This window comes from Pteronotus mesoamericanus, unplaced genomic scaffold (genome assembly GCF_021234165.1).
Source record: "Pteronotus mesoamericanus isolate MK-2021 breed Mesoamerican mustached bat unplaced genomic scaffold, CSHL_Meso_final scaffold_31, whole genome shotgun sequence".
NCBI lineage: Eukaryota > Metazoa > Chordata > Mammalia > Chiroptera > Mormoopidae > Pteronotus > Pteronotus mesoamericanus.
In genome coordinates this window covers 14,424,627-14,442,763 of record NW_026555312.1, presented here as the reverse complement: position 1 = coordinate 14,442,763, position 18,137 = coordinate 14,424,627, and the positions used below count along the sequence as shown (strand labels likewise).

At 40.7% G+C, this 18,137-nt stretch overlaps 1 pseudogene; it reads right to left on the bottom strand.

Moving 5' to 3' along the window:
- LOC129085776 (arginase-2, mitochondrial-like) overlaps nt 1-17,145 on the bottom strand; it is a 34,978-nt pseudogene extending 17,833 nt beyond the window's left edge.
- Between the last annotated feature and the right edge of the window lie 992 nt (nt 17,146-18,137).

The window sequence follows — 18,137 nt, the reverse complement described above, 5'->3', positions numbered from 1 at the left end:
AGAGGTGAAGAGAAAAGGGACATGTTCTAGCAAGGCAAGACTCAGGCATGTGCAAAGTCATGGAGGTATAAAAGGTCATGTATGGGAAGAAAGAGCTGTTCTATGTATTTTGGGGGCTTGGTGGGAGGTAAGGAAGGGAAGGTGGGTTGGGCCACACTATGAAAGGCCCTGAACACATCTGTTTTATTCTGGAGGTAATCAGACAATAGTTTTTAGTCAGAGGAGTTGTCAGACTAGTTTTCCTTTTGACAAAGTAATACTTACAGTGATAAGGAGGATTGACTCTTGTTGTGGCCCCTAGAGAAGGTAGGGAGACCACTTTGAAGCTAATGACATAATTTAGGTAGAACAGGATGAGGACCTGAACTGAGCAAGCATCAATGGAGGGTGAAGAGGATGAAGACCGGGAGAGATTTAGAAAGTAGTGATAACATGACAATGAAGGACTACCTGTGGGGGCATGGAGAAGGCAAGCAGGAAGTGGATGGAGTCAACTAAGTGAGGATGAAGGAACTCTATAAGGCAGCAGGAACTCAGTGGTGCTATAAATTAAAATAAACATTTCAGGAGGAAGAACATGTTCTTTTTTTTTTTTTTTTTTTTTTAAATTAATTTATTTACTTTTTAAATACATTTGTCTCTGCCTTCCCCCCACCTCTTTCCCTTGACCCCTCCCACCTTCCCTCCCTCAGCTCTTCCCCTTTGGTTTTGTCCATGAGTCCTTGCTATATGTTCCTTGACTTTCCCCTTCCCTTCCCTTTCCCTGCCCCCCCGCTTCCCTCTTGTCTCTGTTGATTTCTTTTCCTTTCAGTGTTGCTGGTCATATTTTCCTTGCTTCTTTGCATTGTTGGTTAGGTTCCGCTTATAGGTGAGATCATATGGTATTTGTCTTTCGCCCCCTGGCTTATTTCGCTTAGCATGATGCTCTCCAGTTCCATCCATGCTGTCGCAAAGTTTAGTACTTCTTTTTTTCTTTCTGCTGCATAGTATTCCATTGTGTATATGTACCATAATTTTTTGATCCAGTCATCTACTGATGGGCATTTAGGTTGCTTCCAACACTTGGCTATTGTAAATTGTGCTGCTATGAACATTGGGGTGCATAGGTTCTTTTGTATTGGCGTTTTGGTGGGAAGAACATGTTCTGAGAGAAATGTTGATCTCACTCATTCTGGGAAACACTGAGTTGGAGATGCTCCTAAGGTACCAGATAGAGATGCCTACAGCAGTTGTAAATACTGTCCTAGAATTCAGGGGGAAGCTGGGAGCAGCATATGTGAATTTGGGAGTAATTGGTGCGTATGTGGTTTAAGTCATAGGACAACATGAAAGCATCAGGGAAGAGTACTGTGATGGTGATAGGACAAGAGGCTAAAAACGGATCGTGATGGATATCAGAGGTGTAGTCTGAACCTGAGATCCATTGAATTGAAGAAAAGTAATAGATAAAGGCACATTGAACTGTTTCAGCCTGCACTTTGAGGTTGAGCTCTTTGTCCTTTGTCTGCAGGTTTAGAGACTTGAATTTGTTATTTCACCCAAGGGGTGAACTGATCAAGATCTTGGAGTTTAATTTATAGAACCAAACTCAAAAGAATCTTTTTTCCAAACTAGAATGGGCTTCTATTAACTCACAAGGGGAAATGCAAAGAAGCACAGAAGTAATCAGGTATTGATTAAAAGATGTAAATTCCAAACTGATATTGCTTTGTGTGCTATCTTGTTTTAAGGTGGGGATATTAAAAAATTAGTATTCACTGTCTTCAACAGTATTCTCCAAAGGGTATTCTATTAAATAAAAATGTGACTGAAAGCTCCCAAAATAAGTATGATAAAACTTAATAAATAAGTTAAATAAGTTTGGTAAAACTTAAATCCTTCTCTTGGATGTTCACAAAGTACATTTGGGTTAAAAACTTTAAGGAGGCCTAGGGTAGAGCAGCCCTTTACACCGCACCCAGCATTTCTAAATCCTTTGTCCATAGAACTCTCTTACCTATGATACCAGCCCTCATTTCTGGCCTGGCACCATCTGTCCAAAAGATGTTAGACACCTTGGCTGTACAACAGGTGTCTTAAACTTGACATGTTGACAAACACACTCTTGACATCTGCCTCTCCAAGGCTACTTCTTGACTTCCCCGTCTCATTAAATGGTAACGTTACTTTCCAGTTTCTTGGTCCCCAAATCTTGAAAGCTTCTTTTTTTCTAATATGCCACCTACAAAAAACAGCAAATCTTACTGAAATATATCCCAAATTTGACCACTTCTCAACAATTCCACTTTAACCATTCTAGTCTAAATAGCCACCGCCTTCTTCCTGGATTGTTGCATTCACCACTTAACATACCTCCCTGCTCCCACCTTGGTTCCATTGTCTACTTTCTATACCACAGCTTTCAAATACCCCATTCATGCCATTCCTCTGCTCAAAATTTTCAAATGGCTCCCCATCTCAGTCACAGACAAGCCAAAATCCTTACAGTAGTCTGTGAGAGCCTACTTGATCTGGCCCTTCAGTACCCCTCTGACCTCATCTCCTACTGCTTACCATTTCAGTCACTGTGTTCCAGCCACAATGACCTCCTGCCTTGAGGCCTTTGTACTCGCTGTTTCTTCCTTCTAAAATGCTCTCCCCCAGGCATAAGTGTGACTCATTCCTCACTTCATTCAGGTCTCTGCTCAAATGACCACTTTTTAGAGAGACATATCCTGACTAGTTTATTATTTTTTAAAAGATCTTAAACATGTATTTATTTTTAGAGAGAGGGGAAGGGAGTCAGAAAGAGAAGGAGAGAAATATTATTCTCTTCACACCCACAACTTGGGACCTCACCCACAACCCAGGCATGTGCCCTGACCAGGAGTTGAACTGGTGAACTTTGGGTTTGCAGGATGATGCCCAATCCACTGTGCCATGCCAGACAGGGTCTGACAATCTTATTTAAAATATATCTGCCTTTATTTAAAAATAGCACTTCTCAGTATGACAGTGTGTGTGTGTAAATATTTCTTTACTATCTGCCCTGCCCGCCCCCTGCACAGGATATAAGCTTCATGAGAAGAGGAAGATTTGGACTTGTTCACTGCTGCATCCCCAGTGTTAGTATTTAGATAGTATATGACATTCAATAAGTATTTTGTTGAAGAGCTGAATAAATGAATAACGCTCAGTTTTAGATCTGCAGAATACACCTTGGGAAGGCTTGTGGTGCTTGCTTCTGGGCTGTAGTTTACACTTGGAAAAGGTCTTAGTACAATGAGGCTTTAAATATAGATTTGCAGACACAGGTCTGTTCCATTTAAAATATGCTACAATGTGAAAGATTAAAATTTGAGGGGTTTAAAATAAGGAATCAAGGATCAGAATTAGTTGAACTAGAAGTCAACCAACTATCATGTTTGGTTTTAGGTGAATGTCTACATGTATCTCAAGTGGAGCTCATAAGTTTCCCTTACAGATGTTTATTTGTTTCTCTAGCTAAAGTGACAGTCTCATGAGGGAAGGGGCTTTGTCTTGTTTTCTGCATTCCTAGTGCTCAAAGAGTGTTTGTCATGTACTAGGTGATGGTTAAATATTGATCATTTTTGGTTTCTCTTTTCATGCTGCTCAATCAAGATTTATTCTTTGCTTCATGACTTAATCATTTGATGCTTTTTATTTATGATGCTCAACACGTACTTTTCAACATATTCATTCAGTAGCCAGTTAATATTTATTGAGTACCTACTGTGTGCTGGGAAGAAAGGAAGAGGAATATGTGAAGTTAGTGTTCAGTCCCATAATGAGACTCTATGGGTAGCTTGCATTTAAAAGCAGGAAATAACTCTATAAATTTTTTCCTTGAGAAATAGTTAAAAATAAGTAAAAGTTCTGTTCTATTTGGTGCTTTCTTGACGCTTGTGGAAGAGAGCAATAGAAGATACCAAATAAATAGAAGAAAGAATAAAGAGGAAGTATTGACATGTGAAATGTCACACTTACTAAAAGACTTGCATAACAAGCGAAGGAACACATACTCGCCACATAAGCGAGAGACACATGATTTAAAAGCTCATTAACATCATTTGAAATGAGATGTAAGACAATCCCCTCAAACTCCAATCTTAATAACAACGCAGGTACCAGAGGTACCCTGCTGCTGCTCAAAGTTGCAAATCACTATTAAATGTTTACATTCAATTTGATATTTTTTTCCTTGATATGCTCTGATCTGTTAGTTTTACTATACTCCTAGGAAAAAAAGAAATTGTTTTTTTTATGAGAAAGCACTACACTCCTAGGAAAAATGGAAATTGTTTTCTATGAGAAAGCTAATTTTCAATTATTGGACTTAAGAAGAAAATCATATAAACTTTTCTTCTTAAGTACATAGCTCCACCCCTGAGAGAACTTAGCTCATTGTGTACTCATGAAAAGAACACTATATTCTGAATGACTCAAACCTGAAGATGCCAAATGGTGATGCATGGACTTTTTAAAGAAGATCAGAGGACTGAGCCAACATTTTACTTTTGTTATTTCAGAGTAGAATGTTGGAGATTATCAACATTGTAAGTTATCCAAGAGGGGTGATGGAGTCACAAAATGTCTTTATTCTTTTGCTTACTGGATTTGGGTTTCAGGGTAAGGATGGAAAGTCCCCTACTAGTAATAATGTCAAGTGCATTGGTATTGGCAGCTGCCTGGCACCATCTACCTTGCCATGCAAGAATATAAAGGAAAATACTTTCTTTAAATGTGGTTTCTCTTCTTACTTTTCCATAGTACCCATGGGATACTTCTGGTGATTAAAAGCAAAATGACTTGATATGACTTAAATATTCTGAGAAACTTTTTCTTCTACCCTTGACTGCTGCTATTTTTGTAAAGATCCTTGTTAGAAAAATGCCAAGGGTAGGAAATTTTCTACCTTCTAAAAAAAAAGTGTATATATATATAAAATATATATATATAAATAAAAAGTATATATACACATACTTTCATATATGTAAAAAGTATATATGTGCACTTTAGGTTTATAACAAAATTGAGAGCAGTTTAGGTTTATAAAAAAATTGAGAGGAAGGAAATCTATATTTATTAATAAAAATAGTAGCACCTTGTATTAGGTTACTGTGGCTACTGTACGAAGGTACTACAAATTTGGTGACTTAAAAAAACAGAAATTTATTCTCTTATAGTTTGGAGGCTAAAAGTTTCAAACCCAGCAGGACTGCATCCCCTCTGGGAACTCTAGGGGACAATCCACTCCTCGCCTCTTCCAGTTTCTGGTGACTGTCAGCATTCTTTGACTTGTGGCTACAACACCCCAATCTCTGCCTCCAAGGCCACGCTGCCCTCCCTCTCCTGCCTGTGCTATCCTCCTATGCATCACTCTTACAAGGGCACTTATCACTGCATTTAAGACCTACCTGGGTAACCCAGGGAGGTCTCCTCCTCTCAAAATCCTCAATTTTGTTGCATCTGCAAAGACTCTTCCTCCCCCTGCCCCAAATAAGGTCATGATCACAGGGTCTTGGGATCGGGGCATGCACATATCTTTATGGAAGGCCACCATTCAATCCATTACCCAACAAATATGTATTCTTCTCTGGGCATTCCTTAAGTCAGTCTTGTTAGCAGCTACCAAGATTTTTAAAGTAACATTCTGTCCTGAACTTTCACAAGTTATAACTCCTTTGGGAACAGATGTCAAAAACAAGATTAGATTAAAATTCTGAAAGGGAAAATGGTTTGTAGAGGGCGTTAATCAATAGTCAGATCAGAGGCAAGAAATTAACATTAATTAAACATCGTCTGCTCTTTGCTTTCAAATATGTCTCACTCAATTCTCATTACAAATCTGTGATGTACCTATTTTAATCCACACTTTTATAAGTGGGGAAATAGAGACTCAAGAAGCTGCATAACATTCCCAAGTCCTGCCAATTACTAAGGGCAGAACTAAAACCCAAAGGCCAGGCCACAGCTTTTGCCTCCAAAGCGTGCTTTCCTTCTAGCCAAGAGAGGGGCTCTCTGGGTGCGCCTGGGACCTCTGAGGCAGCTCACACTGGCACGTGCCCATGTCATTCCTCTGCTGGGGTCCCAAATGGGGAGGAAAAGGCAGAATTTTAAGGCTTTGGCAAGAGTTGGGTCCTTGGTCTAGACAAATAGTTCCTGGGTGTATATTAGGACAGAAGAGAAAAGAAATAATTTGAATAACATTTCTCCCTGCCACCCACATTTATGTATTATTACAGTCATTGTATCTCTGCAACTGAACAGGTAGGGCAGGCCTGAAAAATCCAAATGTAATTTTCCAGGATGGGGGATTGAGCAAGAATGTAAGGAGGTATCAATATGACAATTTCACAGTTTCTTCCTCAATTAAAAAAAAAACCCCAAAGGCAATAAAATTTTTGTGGAAACCAATTATGACACTTTGAATTTTAAAATGAGTAAACATACTTTGTAGGGGGAAAATAAAAGCAAATGCAATTCACTAGAAGATAAAACAATTTTGTTTTCCAAAATTAACATTTAAGTACAAATCTTGCTTGTCTCTTTGGTAGGTAAGGAAACTTTTTCATTTGAACTACAAAGAAATGGAGAGAGAATTTCTTCTACAGTTACTTGTACCGACTCCAGTTCTCTTCCCTCCTCATCACCTTAAAGACAATTGAATAACATCAGCATCTAGTATTTGAAGAGAATGCCCTTATCAGGAGCAGGGCAGGACAATCTGCTTCTGAGGAAGACCTGCATTTAATGGGAAAGCCCCTGGTGGCCCAGCCCTTGGTAAAACCTGCATTTCCTGTTAGATGGGAATTAAATGTTTGGAGTTGTTACCGGGCCTTAAATGCCAAGTTCTTGATTCTCAGTGTCATAGAGATGAGCTCTGAACTCAGTAGAAGATCAAGCAGATAGAGTTTATTGAAAAGGCATTGTGCACAAGGGGGTCAACCAGAAAAGAGAAGTCGAGCTCCCAGAGGGGTTCTCCTGGATGGCTTACAGAGGGGCCTCTAGGGGCGGGGGGCGGTGTGTAGGGCTTGAGAATGAGGATGAGGTTAGTGGTCCCACCATTATCATCTGGTGGTGGTTGATCCTGGGGTAGTCACAAGATGTTTTCCATGGCCAGTGAACCACTCAAAGGGCCTATAAAATAAAGCTTGCTCAAATATTCTAGTCACCACTGAATTAACAAAGCTATTTAGCAGAACACGATCTAAAGAAAGAACACTATCATCATACACACTTTCCTCTGATGGTGTATGTGGTTAGGTTAGTTTCAACTACGGAATTTTACTGAAAGCAAGGAGTCGCACATAGGCTTATAAGACAGAGGTCTTTCGGTCAAGATGAAGTCCAGATTAGTGACCCCTATGCCGTCTCAGAGTTACCAAGCAGTTACCTTCTTTGCAACAGTCATTAAGCTGAGTAGTCCGTCAGACTTAAATGGGCGAATCATTAATGGCCGAATGACATTACATAGTCAAGACCTTCATTGGCTCTGGAAAGCCTCAGACTATTCCTGAGATCCCTGACGAGGGCATGCAAAAACTCTGGGAGTTACGCATCTCAGATTTTTACATATAATTTTGTACAAAGATCCACACAGCACATTCAATTTTATTGAACATCTCTTAATGGGCAAGACATACTATCAGTACCTTGAGGGACTTGCAGACTCACGCCAGCAGAGAGCCCCGTAGGTTGGCTTCATTGCCTGCTCCTTCGCCCTCCTGACTTCGGTCCCTAAAGTATTTTACTTTTCATCTGGATGATTGCAAAAGGTGTCAACTATTAGCCAATCAATTCTGATGAAGCTTGCAAGCCTCCAGGCATATTTAAATTTTATTAGTGGATTCTTCAGGAGAAAGGGCCTTTGAGAGCTAGAAAGATGAAGCTATCTATAATGGTGGAATGACAGGTTCATAATTTCTGGCAGGAAAGCCTGTCTGGGGAGTCTCATATCTCTCCAATGAAGGTAGGCGCCTGTTCCCTAACTAGAAGCTGACTGAACTGGCTGTTCTGAAAACAGCAGCTGTGGCCATGACTGAAATAGCAGTTTCACACCTGCTAAATGTGAAAAGGACTCTGGTCATTTTATTCATCTTCACACAAGACTCATCAGGGTCCACAAATCCCAAAGGGAAAAAGTACATGATACAATAGAGTCTCCATTCCTTGTGGCTTAAGGCTCTCTGGAACCATCACTCACAGGGCTGAGGCACCCTCAGTTTCCTAGAATGCACTGCTGTCAGCTAGGATGATGGTGTCTTCCCAAGTTGGAAAAATGTCCAGGACATTATTACACTTGTAACAAATATTGTATAGGCAAGTATGTCACTGAGAGGCTATGTGCATTTAAGATAGCATTTAGTAATTTAGAAATAATAATAGGTAATACTTAGAGAGAAATGATCTGGTGTTAATTTTTTTTCTTCCAACAACCCTATGTGAGAGGTATCATTATCTTCATTTTATAGATGAAGAAACAGACACAGAGAGGTACAGTAACTTGTGGAAGGTCAAACAAATGGTAAGCAGGAGAGCTAGTTCCAAAGCCTACATTTAACCATACATAATGCTAACAATTCACATAGATAATCCATGTGATTCTCACCTTTAGTTGCATAATTGATTTTGCCACATGGAGAAAGGCCTTGGGCAAGGGCAATGTGGAGAGCAGGGAGGTACTAGAGCATCATAGTCTAAAGCATGAACTTTCAGGTCAGATGGAAATGAACTGGCAGCCCAGGTCCAGAACATAAATCTATGCAAGCTTGGGCAAATATCTCTTGTCTCACATCTCAGTTTGCTGGTCTACAAAATGGGTACATAACTAATAGGATTGTGATGGTTATATATGGTAACTGACAATACATAAGGTTTATTGAATGCTTATTTTTGAATCAACTATAAGATTCATGGAAGTGATTGCCTTCTCTCTGGCACAAGATAAACATTTATAATTTACCATTATTATTGTTATTATTTTCTTACCACATTTCAAACCCATTTGACAAAATTCAAGAGACCATCAACTTCTTTTGGTAGAGCGGTATTCCCTGCTTTTCGGAAGTTCCCATTACAGCACTTTGCTTTTATGAAAGACCTACATTAGCATCTGTTTTCGCTAACTAAAAAAAATTGGAAAAGGATTTTCACTTTTATGAAAATATGCAAAAAAGCAAAAATAATGCTCAGCATTTGTTTTGCTCTGAACCATTGCAGACACAGCATGCATCCCAAGCAATGAGAGCTTCACTGCTTTCACTGTATGTTAGTGTAATCTTAAGTTTTATGTGTTTTTTTTGGTATGATCTGGTAGGTTATTTTTGGGGTCTGGGAACGCTAACAATTTTTTTTCATATAAATTAGTGGGAATTGCTTCTTCACTTTCAGGCTATTTTGGCTTAGAAAAAATTTCATAGGAATGCTCTGCTTTCAGATAATGAGAGAAACCTGTATTAGAATTCTGACCCATTAAATATGGTTCTTAATAAGTGGGTCAGGGATAGAGCTTAGACATCTTTGTTACGTGCAATCTCACCTATAATTTATTTTCCATTTAGTCTAATGCATAATTGAACATACTTTTTAGAATAACACATTCTACAATGCTTCTATTATTCTTGGGAATATTTGTCTTTGTCACAGAATATTACAAAATCTAGCTAAACTTTCAACTTCCCGAGAACCTGATAAACAGGCTCATTTTTCTTCACAGATTATTACAACGAAGGGAATTAACTCTGAATCCTGATTCTGATCTGCAGTTCAGGGGAAAAACCACAATTTAAGCAACTTGAAATCATAGTCATAGTTCCATCTTGGACAAGATGATGGGGTTACACTGCAATCAGCAGGGCTACTCCTCAGCTGCAAAGTAGCAACTGCAATAATAGACTTTATTTTCTCATCCATTTCACAATTCATTCTTGGCAAGAAGCACGCTCTACCTTTCGAAATGTCAGATTCTTGGGCCGAGCAAATTGGGTACAGCTTTTCGATTACACGATCAGTTCCTTCCCAGCTCACAAAGTGATTTCACATTACCAGCATGATTTATCAAGGGGAGAGCCATCTAGAAGCTCAAGGCTAATTTATAGAGGCAGCCCTAAAGTGTAAGCAAAAGTACTGAAAAATTACAGATAAAATGACACGGGGTCAGCTTGCTGTTATCTGTGTCCTAGATATGAAGTATGCTCATCTGATAGCCTTGGAAAGCTGGTGCCAGAACCCCATTTTTTTAGGGGGCTGCTGTTTCTACATTTACAGGTCAGGGACTCCCATTTCTTACTAGTCATCACAGTACGTAGCGTGGTACCCCTTTAAAAATGTAACCAAGTTTGGGTCCTGTCATCAAGCTGTCAAGCATAGTTTCTTGTTCAGTCACCCTGAAGCCAACTAGCTGGGTGAAGTCTCCTGTCTTCTTTCCCGTTAGTTCTTCTAAACCCTGTCTTTGCCCTTCCTCCATGGGCTTTCCCAGGGCACTCAATACTTACATGCTCTTTCCACTTCCTTCTAGCTAAACTAGCTTTTGCCTCCTTTAACCCAACACCAGTTATGTGCGAGTATCTTCTTAAATATTTTATTCTTGCCCAACTCTTTACACTGTCAGAGACCAAATCCTTGAGGAAATGGCAGGGAGATAGTGTAATGGAGGAGCAACTGGATCAGAAGACTGGAAGTTAAAGGGTTGGATTTTAAATCTATTATTTAGTAGGCCTATCACTCACCCATCCACTCTGCACATTGGCTTCTTTATCAAGTGGCTAGGTTGGAGACTCTGAATTTTTATAATTCATAAATTCATGGGTTATTAGTGACACTCATTCTGGAAAATAGTATAGCAGAACATTAAAATTTTTTTTTCCAGCTCTGATGTTCTATAATTCTAACAGTGAGAGTTAGAATCTCAACCCATGGGGGATATGTTTAGGGGGTAGCATCACACCATCCCTAAATATCTGTCTTATCATGGGCATGGAGATGGGTAGAGGAGCTGGCATGAATTCAGAGCCATCTGTAAAGGGCATGCTTGTTGCCCACAGGATTCTTACCACTGCCATTTTTTTTAAAGTATTTTTAAAATTTATTTATTGATTTTAGAGAGAGAGGGAGAAAGAGAAACATTGATTTGTTGTTCCACTTATTTATGCATTCATTGGTTGATTCTTTTTTTTGTTTATTCTATTACAGTTGTCCCATTTTTTTCCCTTTTGCCCCCCTCCACAGAGCCCACCCCTCTACCTCATAGTCAATCTCCTCTCAATTAGTTGATTCTTGTATGTGTCCTGATTGAGGATTGAACCTGCAACCTTGGCATATGGAAATGACACTTTAACCAATTTAGCTACCCAGCCAGGGCCTCACCACTGCCCTTTGAAGGAGATGTTGTTGCCAGCAAAATGTAGGTAAGGAAACTGAGAGTTAGAGAAGGCTTGCCCAAGGCCACACCACTGGTAAGTGGCAGAGTCTATCAACTTTTCTATTCTCCATGTACCACAAGACTGGCCCCATTTAATATTTGACTGAAAGATAATTTTGAGCAAATTCCCATGATTCCAGAAGTAAGAAGTCCAGGTGATCTGTTTGCCTTTCTCCAACACTGTTTAGTTTCAAGAACCTGGATTTCTCCAGACTCAAGTCCAGCATAAAGTGGGTAGTTGTACCTGAGACTGCCAAGGAGCACCTCTTACCTGGGCCAACTTTACCCATAGGTGGCAGGGTGGATGACCAGCTAAAGAGAACTTTACCCTCAGATACACACACACAAAGTGATTTTTCAAGCCACTGCTCTTATAGAAAGAAGGATCAGAGATTCTCAGAATTCATGTAATAGAAAGGGGATCTACCAGGAAAAGAGAATTGGCATTTGTTGAATACCTACCAGGCACTTAACATACGTTAATTTGATTTTTTTTTTCAATCTTCTTCCTTTTATACATCACCATTCCATCCTTTACCCCATACCCATATCCATTGTCCAGATGAGGAAATTGAGGCTCAAGCCTAGGGAGAGTTTAAGTCTGGTACATCTGTCTGACTCCATGCTTTATCCCTTATACTAACTGGAAGCTGGGACACAGAGAAGAGACTTCAGTAATTTGCCTAAGGCAGGCCCTGGTGCAAAGGAATTACCTGCTTATTTCTGTGACTAGAGGGACAGTTCTTCAGCATAGCTTCATCTGCTAGGAGGTGACCTGGGCCCAGATGTGGACCCAAAGACAAAATAAGTCCATTGAGCTCCTGGTACTACTGGAAGGTCCAGGAGACCCAGAGAATATCATGTGATAATGGAGGCAGAGACTGGATTATGTGGCCACAAGCCAAGAAATGCCAGAAGCTCCCAGAAGGTGGAAGAAGCAAGGAAGGATTCCCTCCTAAAACTTTTGGAAAGAGCATGGTACTGTTGATACCTCGATTTTAGACTTTTAGCATCCAGAACTGTGAGAACAAATTTCTTTTGTTTTAAGCAACCCCATTTGTAGTAATTAAAAGCAAATTTTAATTTTTTACATTTTAGTTTTAGGATATCAGTGCAGAAGGTAAAAGTTTCAAGGAGCCAGCCTTGCCTGCCCAGTGCCATGAAACCCTTTCTTTTTCCTCTGCTGGTTCTAGCTCACTCCTTTTCACCACTGAGTTACATATAAGTCTCCAGTCTGATTGATTCTAGAAGATTAAAGCATAGCTTTTTTTCTATAAGAGCAAATTCAGGAGAAACAAATGTTTGCAGGCTATACATTTTTTCCTCCAAATTTTTTTTTTTTTTAAATCAGAGAACTGTGCATAAACAGTCATGATTCATTTTTTCCTAGGATCACAATGGTTTCTGTATCAACCGGTTTAAAGGACCTATTTCCAAGTCTCATCTTTCTTGACCTCTCCAGTGTTCTGCTACCATTGATCACAGTCTCCTTCCTGAAATGTTCTTTATTAGGTTGCTGTGAGCCTTCTTGCCCCTCTGCTTTTTCTTCCTACCTCTTTGACCTTATTCTTTTCTTTGTAGGCATATTCTACTCTACCCAACTTCATTTTCTCTTTTAAATTTATACCCTCTCTACTTATACTCATGGCTTTAATTAGCTTCATGCAAGTGACTCCCAGATTTCACTTCTAATCTTGACTTCTTCTCTGACCTGCTTGCTCAACTTCCTTCTGCATATTGCCTCCTGGATTCCTCAAGGGCATCAGAATACAACATGCCTCAACCCAAACTCATCACTCCCCTCCCCTCATCCCCAATCTGGTCTTCTTCCAGTGTTTCCCATCTTGGTGAATGGTTTCATCAGTTATACAAGCTAGAAATGAAGGTGCCATCCTATATACCTCTCTCCTTCTCTGCCATTTTCAATCTGTCACCACGTCCAATGATTTTCACTTCTAAATAGCTCTCACATTGGGCCATTATCTCCCCTCTGGTTTAAGCTCTCGTCATCTCTTGCTTGGACTATTGCAGTGGTCTCTTAACTGGTTTTCTACATCACTCTTGTCCCCTGTGTTCCATTCTCTGTACAGTAGTTCCTCCCCCCTTATCTGCAGCATCACTTCTCTGGTTTAATTACTCATAGTCAAATGTGGTCAAAAATACCAAATTGAAAATCCTAGAAGCAAACAATTTGTAAGTTTTAAATTGCATGCTGTCCTGCATAGTGCGATGAAATCTCGTGCTGTCCTGCCCCGTCCTGCCCGGATGTGAATCATCCCCCTGTCCATCGTCTCCAGGCTGTGTAAGCTGCCTGCCCGGAGTCACTTAGGAGGCATCTCAGTTATCAGATCAACCGTCACTCTATTACAGTGCTTGTGTTCAAGTCACCCTTATTTTACGTAATAATGCCACACTCACGTAAGTTTTATTACAGCATATAGTTAAAATTGCTATTTTGTTATTAGTTGTTAATCTCTTACTGTACCTAATTTATCATATGTATATATAAGAAAAAAGTAGCATATATAGATTTCAGGCATCCACTGGGGGTCTTGGAATGCATCCCTCTCGAATAAGGGGAGATTACTATACTACAGCCATAGTGATTGTCTTGAAAGGCAAACCTACTAACACCATCTTGGTGATTAATACTTTTCGGGAATCCCCCTCCCCCACCATTGCCCATGGCTTGAAGGATAGAAATCAAATAAGCAAGCAAACAAACAAAGAAAAAACAACACCTGGGACCTTATTGGCCCTGGAGTTCCCTACCTCCCAACTTTCTTTGTCTCAGTCACACTGACTGTTTTCAATTTCACCTACCTGCCCTGCCCCTTTCTACCGCTGAGGCTTTGTATATACTTACCCAACCCCTCTTTGCCTGGTTGTCTGTCCTTCATATCTTGGGTCAAGACTTCCCTTTGCTTCCTGATAAAGCAATCTCCTAATCCTCTGTTGTGCATTTTATATTGTTCTCCTTCTTAGCACTGGTCACAGATGAACCTTCATTTTGGTTTAGAAGTAGTGGGGTATTTTCTGTTAAAAAGAACTTACACTTCATTGTCATTGGTGTCACTTTGGCAAAAAAACAATGGGTTGTTTCCTATAATTAGTAAACTTTGGGAGGCCTTGGCTGATGCTGGGCTGGAAGCAGGGACTGATGCCCACCCCTTCCTCCTGTCCCTTTAGCTGATAGTCTTGAAAAACAATGAGTGATGCAGGAAAGCCCCATGAGGTCTTGAGATAAAAGCCTGGAGGCAGTTATAAATGGGAGTAAGATGCCAAATGGCTGCTGATGATTTTTTTCTAGGTCAGAAGTACCTTTCTTCCCCCGTTTTACAAATGGGAGGGTCATTTAAATTAGAAGGTTATTCTTTTGAAGAGAAAAATCCTCCTTAGTGAGCTTAAACTCATTGGTACTTTCCCAAGAATTACTGTCATCAAGAAAACTTCTAGCTGGCACCCTAGAAGCTGGAAGATCTGAAGTTTGATGGAAGATTTTTTCTAATTTTATGTTTTTGAACATTGATGGGTGTAGATGATGTGGTAGTGTCTTTTTCTCCTTGGAAAAAAAAAGCTATTTTTAAATTGATACAGTTTTGATTTGATGGATTCTAAGTATCATGTCATACTAGGGTGAGGAGTTAGCCCACCTGGGGGTTGTTGTCATTGGCCTGCTGATCTCCCTGGGCTGGGCACAGGGTGCAGTGGGGTGAGCATGGTCGCGGAAGGAAGGCATGGCACTTCCGGCACTTCTGTTATTGTGCAAATACAACTTTCTCCAGGTGTTGCAATGTGTCATCTCACCTGCAAGTATCTTTTCTAATCTTATATGACTTTACATTTTGATCACAAGTTTTTTCCTGCATTTCTTTTCTCCCACTTCAAAAACTATACATTTTAATTCTCTGGCATTTTGTGTGGCATAAAGCTTTACGAATGATGCAATAATTTTTCTTTTATCTTCAAAATCAAATATCTGGGAATTTCAACAATTCACCTGCCAAATCACAACTCCCAAGCTTCCTTTTGCACTTAGGATAAAAATACTTCAGCAGATGACATAACCCATTTTCGTTTATGGAAAGTGTTACAGATGGAAACAAGGTCCCAGCCCTTGGTAGTCACGAACAAAGAATTAGATTGACCATGCAGATATGACAAAGCAAAGCACATTAAGCATATTAAGCATATTAAGGAAAGTATACGGTCCAAGACATGAGAGTGGGCCATCTCTGGCCAGGGAATGACTCTCTTCTATTGAATGTTACAGGCTTTATAGGTTTTTTTCTTAAGCTTCTACACATGCGACTTCCCACAACCTCCCTTGATTGCCCACTCAGGGTAGAAACCACAATGTTAATTATTATCAGGTGTCACAGGGCTAGTCTCAGAGATCAGAATGCTGACTGATGACAGCTGCAGCATCTCAGGATTTCCTATTCTATCTTCTGCTGCAAAACTATGGGAGTAAGCGGCCAAGCTTTGCCATCACATAAAAAGTTCATGCTCACCTGGTTGTGAGTTTTATAGAAGAAAACACCCACTCAAGATTCCAAAGATGCTAGTTGCAGACAGAGCTCTGCAGAACCAGAAGCTCCCTCCTCCCCTAGAAAGCTTGATAGTCACCTACCAGCACAGACAGAAGAGCAGTGCCTGTCATACGCCTGTAAGCTCCAACAGACTCAGGGCCAAGGCCTTGTACTTGCTGGGTGTTCTTGTTTTCCTCCAACTGCCCTGTCCCCAAATCCATTCTCTGCTGTTCTCTGCCTTGCTCTGGGCTTAGGAAAGCTGGTCCCCAAGAGTTGCATCACCTGGGCTGCCTTGCCCTCCACTTCCTGTTGTGGTCAATGGGAAACAGGCAGGAGCCTGGCAGCGGGTGCTTCTTCTCTGTCCATCCCTGTGCTGGCACTGGGAAGATGACAGTGGCTGTCTTGTCTGTGACCATAGCCCTTCCTTCACTGTCCCCTCCTCAGGCCCAGGGGCTCCCTGCCATTTCTTGTCTCTGGATGTTGAGTTCTTTAGCTCTGCCCACACTTTCTTTAAAATCTCCTAGATTTTATGAACCATGTGAATGGAATTCTGTCCCTTTCTATGACCTCAACTTATATTGCAGAACATGACACATTTAAAAGGATTTGATTCAATAACAGTCCCCCCAGAACTTTGTTCATTACCATTTACTGTCCTTATTGATATTATTTGGTCGTCTATCCAACCAGGCCAAGGGTCAAAAATGGGAGCTTTCCTTTGAGGCCCTTCTGCACCCTCTACCCCATTTCTTCTCCAGTTGTCTTTTCCTTTTACCTCCTCTCTTTCCCCTCCTCCTACCCCACAGCTCACCTCCATACCTGTCCTCTTTCTCATTATCAAAGGGCTTCCTTTTCCCACTGGGCTTTCACCTTGGAATGAAGATTTTTGGTAAAATGGCCAGAAGGATTTATCATCACACCCTTTCTTTTCTAGGTTTTGTTTTATGGGTGGGGTCCATGTAAGTACAAGTCCATCACCCACTGAAGTTGTATTTGCCTCTCACACCCTCACATTCCCCCATTCTCATGCACTTCCCCCACTGCAGCTGTTTGTTCTTCCCTGCCCACACCCTCTCCATGCTCTCCTTTCCAACCACCTCGGCAGTAGGTCCGGCCCTCCTCACCTTGCGAGAAGTTGGGTTCAAAGACTTCTACGATGCTCATCATTGTGTCCTTCACAGTCTGGGCCATGCTGCTTCTGAAACACAGTCATTCCTCACTGAACACAGTAGCCATGTCCTGCTGCTTTTGGCTTAGAGTGCCTTTGGATGGTGCCCTGGCTCTGTCATCCTTGTCCCGTCTCTTGTTTCTTCTCCTCACACACTCTGCCCAAGACAATTCAGGTTACCCTATGTTCCTAGAATAAATCTTCCCCCTTCCTTCCTTTGTTTACACTTTTTCCCCTCAATAGAATGTTTTTTCAGGTAAACAAATTAGAAAGCTACCTGACCTTGGCTTAAATTAAAAGCTACTTTCTCCCTGAAGTTTCCCCCAGTCTCACCAGCCAGAAGCAAGCTCCACTCCCTCAGTGCTCCCCGCATTTTGACATATTAACCAATGTGGATTAAGTTTGCAGGTCCATGCCTGTCCTGTCCTCTATGAGATGATAAATAGGAAACCGAAGGGTGCAGGGAAAACTTACTTCACTTGAAATTAGGAGATGGGGCTCTGAAGTCAACATGCTTATTAACTTTGGATATGACTTATTATTTCTGGATTTATGTTTTCTCTCCTATAAAATGAAGTGGCTGAACTGGGTATCCATGAAGGTCCTTCCCCATCACTAAGAGACTCTGTGAAGTTTTCACTATACCCATAGCCTATGAGATGCATTTATCTTCCTTCCTTGCTTCTACCTCTTCTATGAAGGGGATGAGAATTAGGGAACAGGGCAGTTTCTCAGTGACCAGTAGCCACCCAGTGATGTAGAGGGCACCACAAGGTTGGTTAACAGCATGGGCTTGGTTGACACCAGGTTGGAGTTTGAATCCAGCTCTATGCTTTTTAGCTATGCAAACTCCAGCAACTCTTTAACCTTTGTATACTTCAGTTTTCTCATTTACAAATGGCAATTGTAATAACATCTCCCCCAGAGTGTTGCTGACAGGTTAATGAAAGTTCTCAATCTACTCCGTAACAAACACTCAATAAGTGGAAGTCTGAGCAGTGGAGACGTGCTCCTT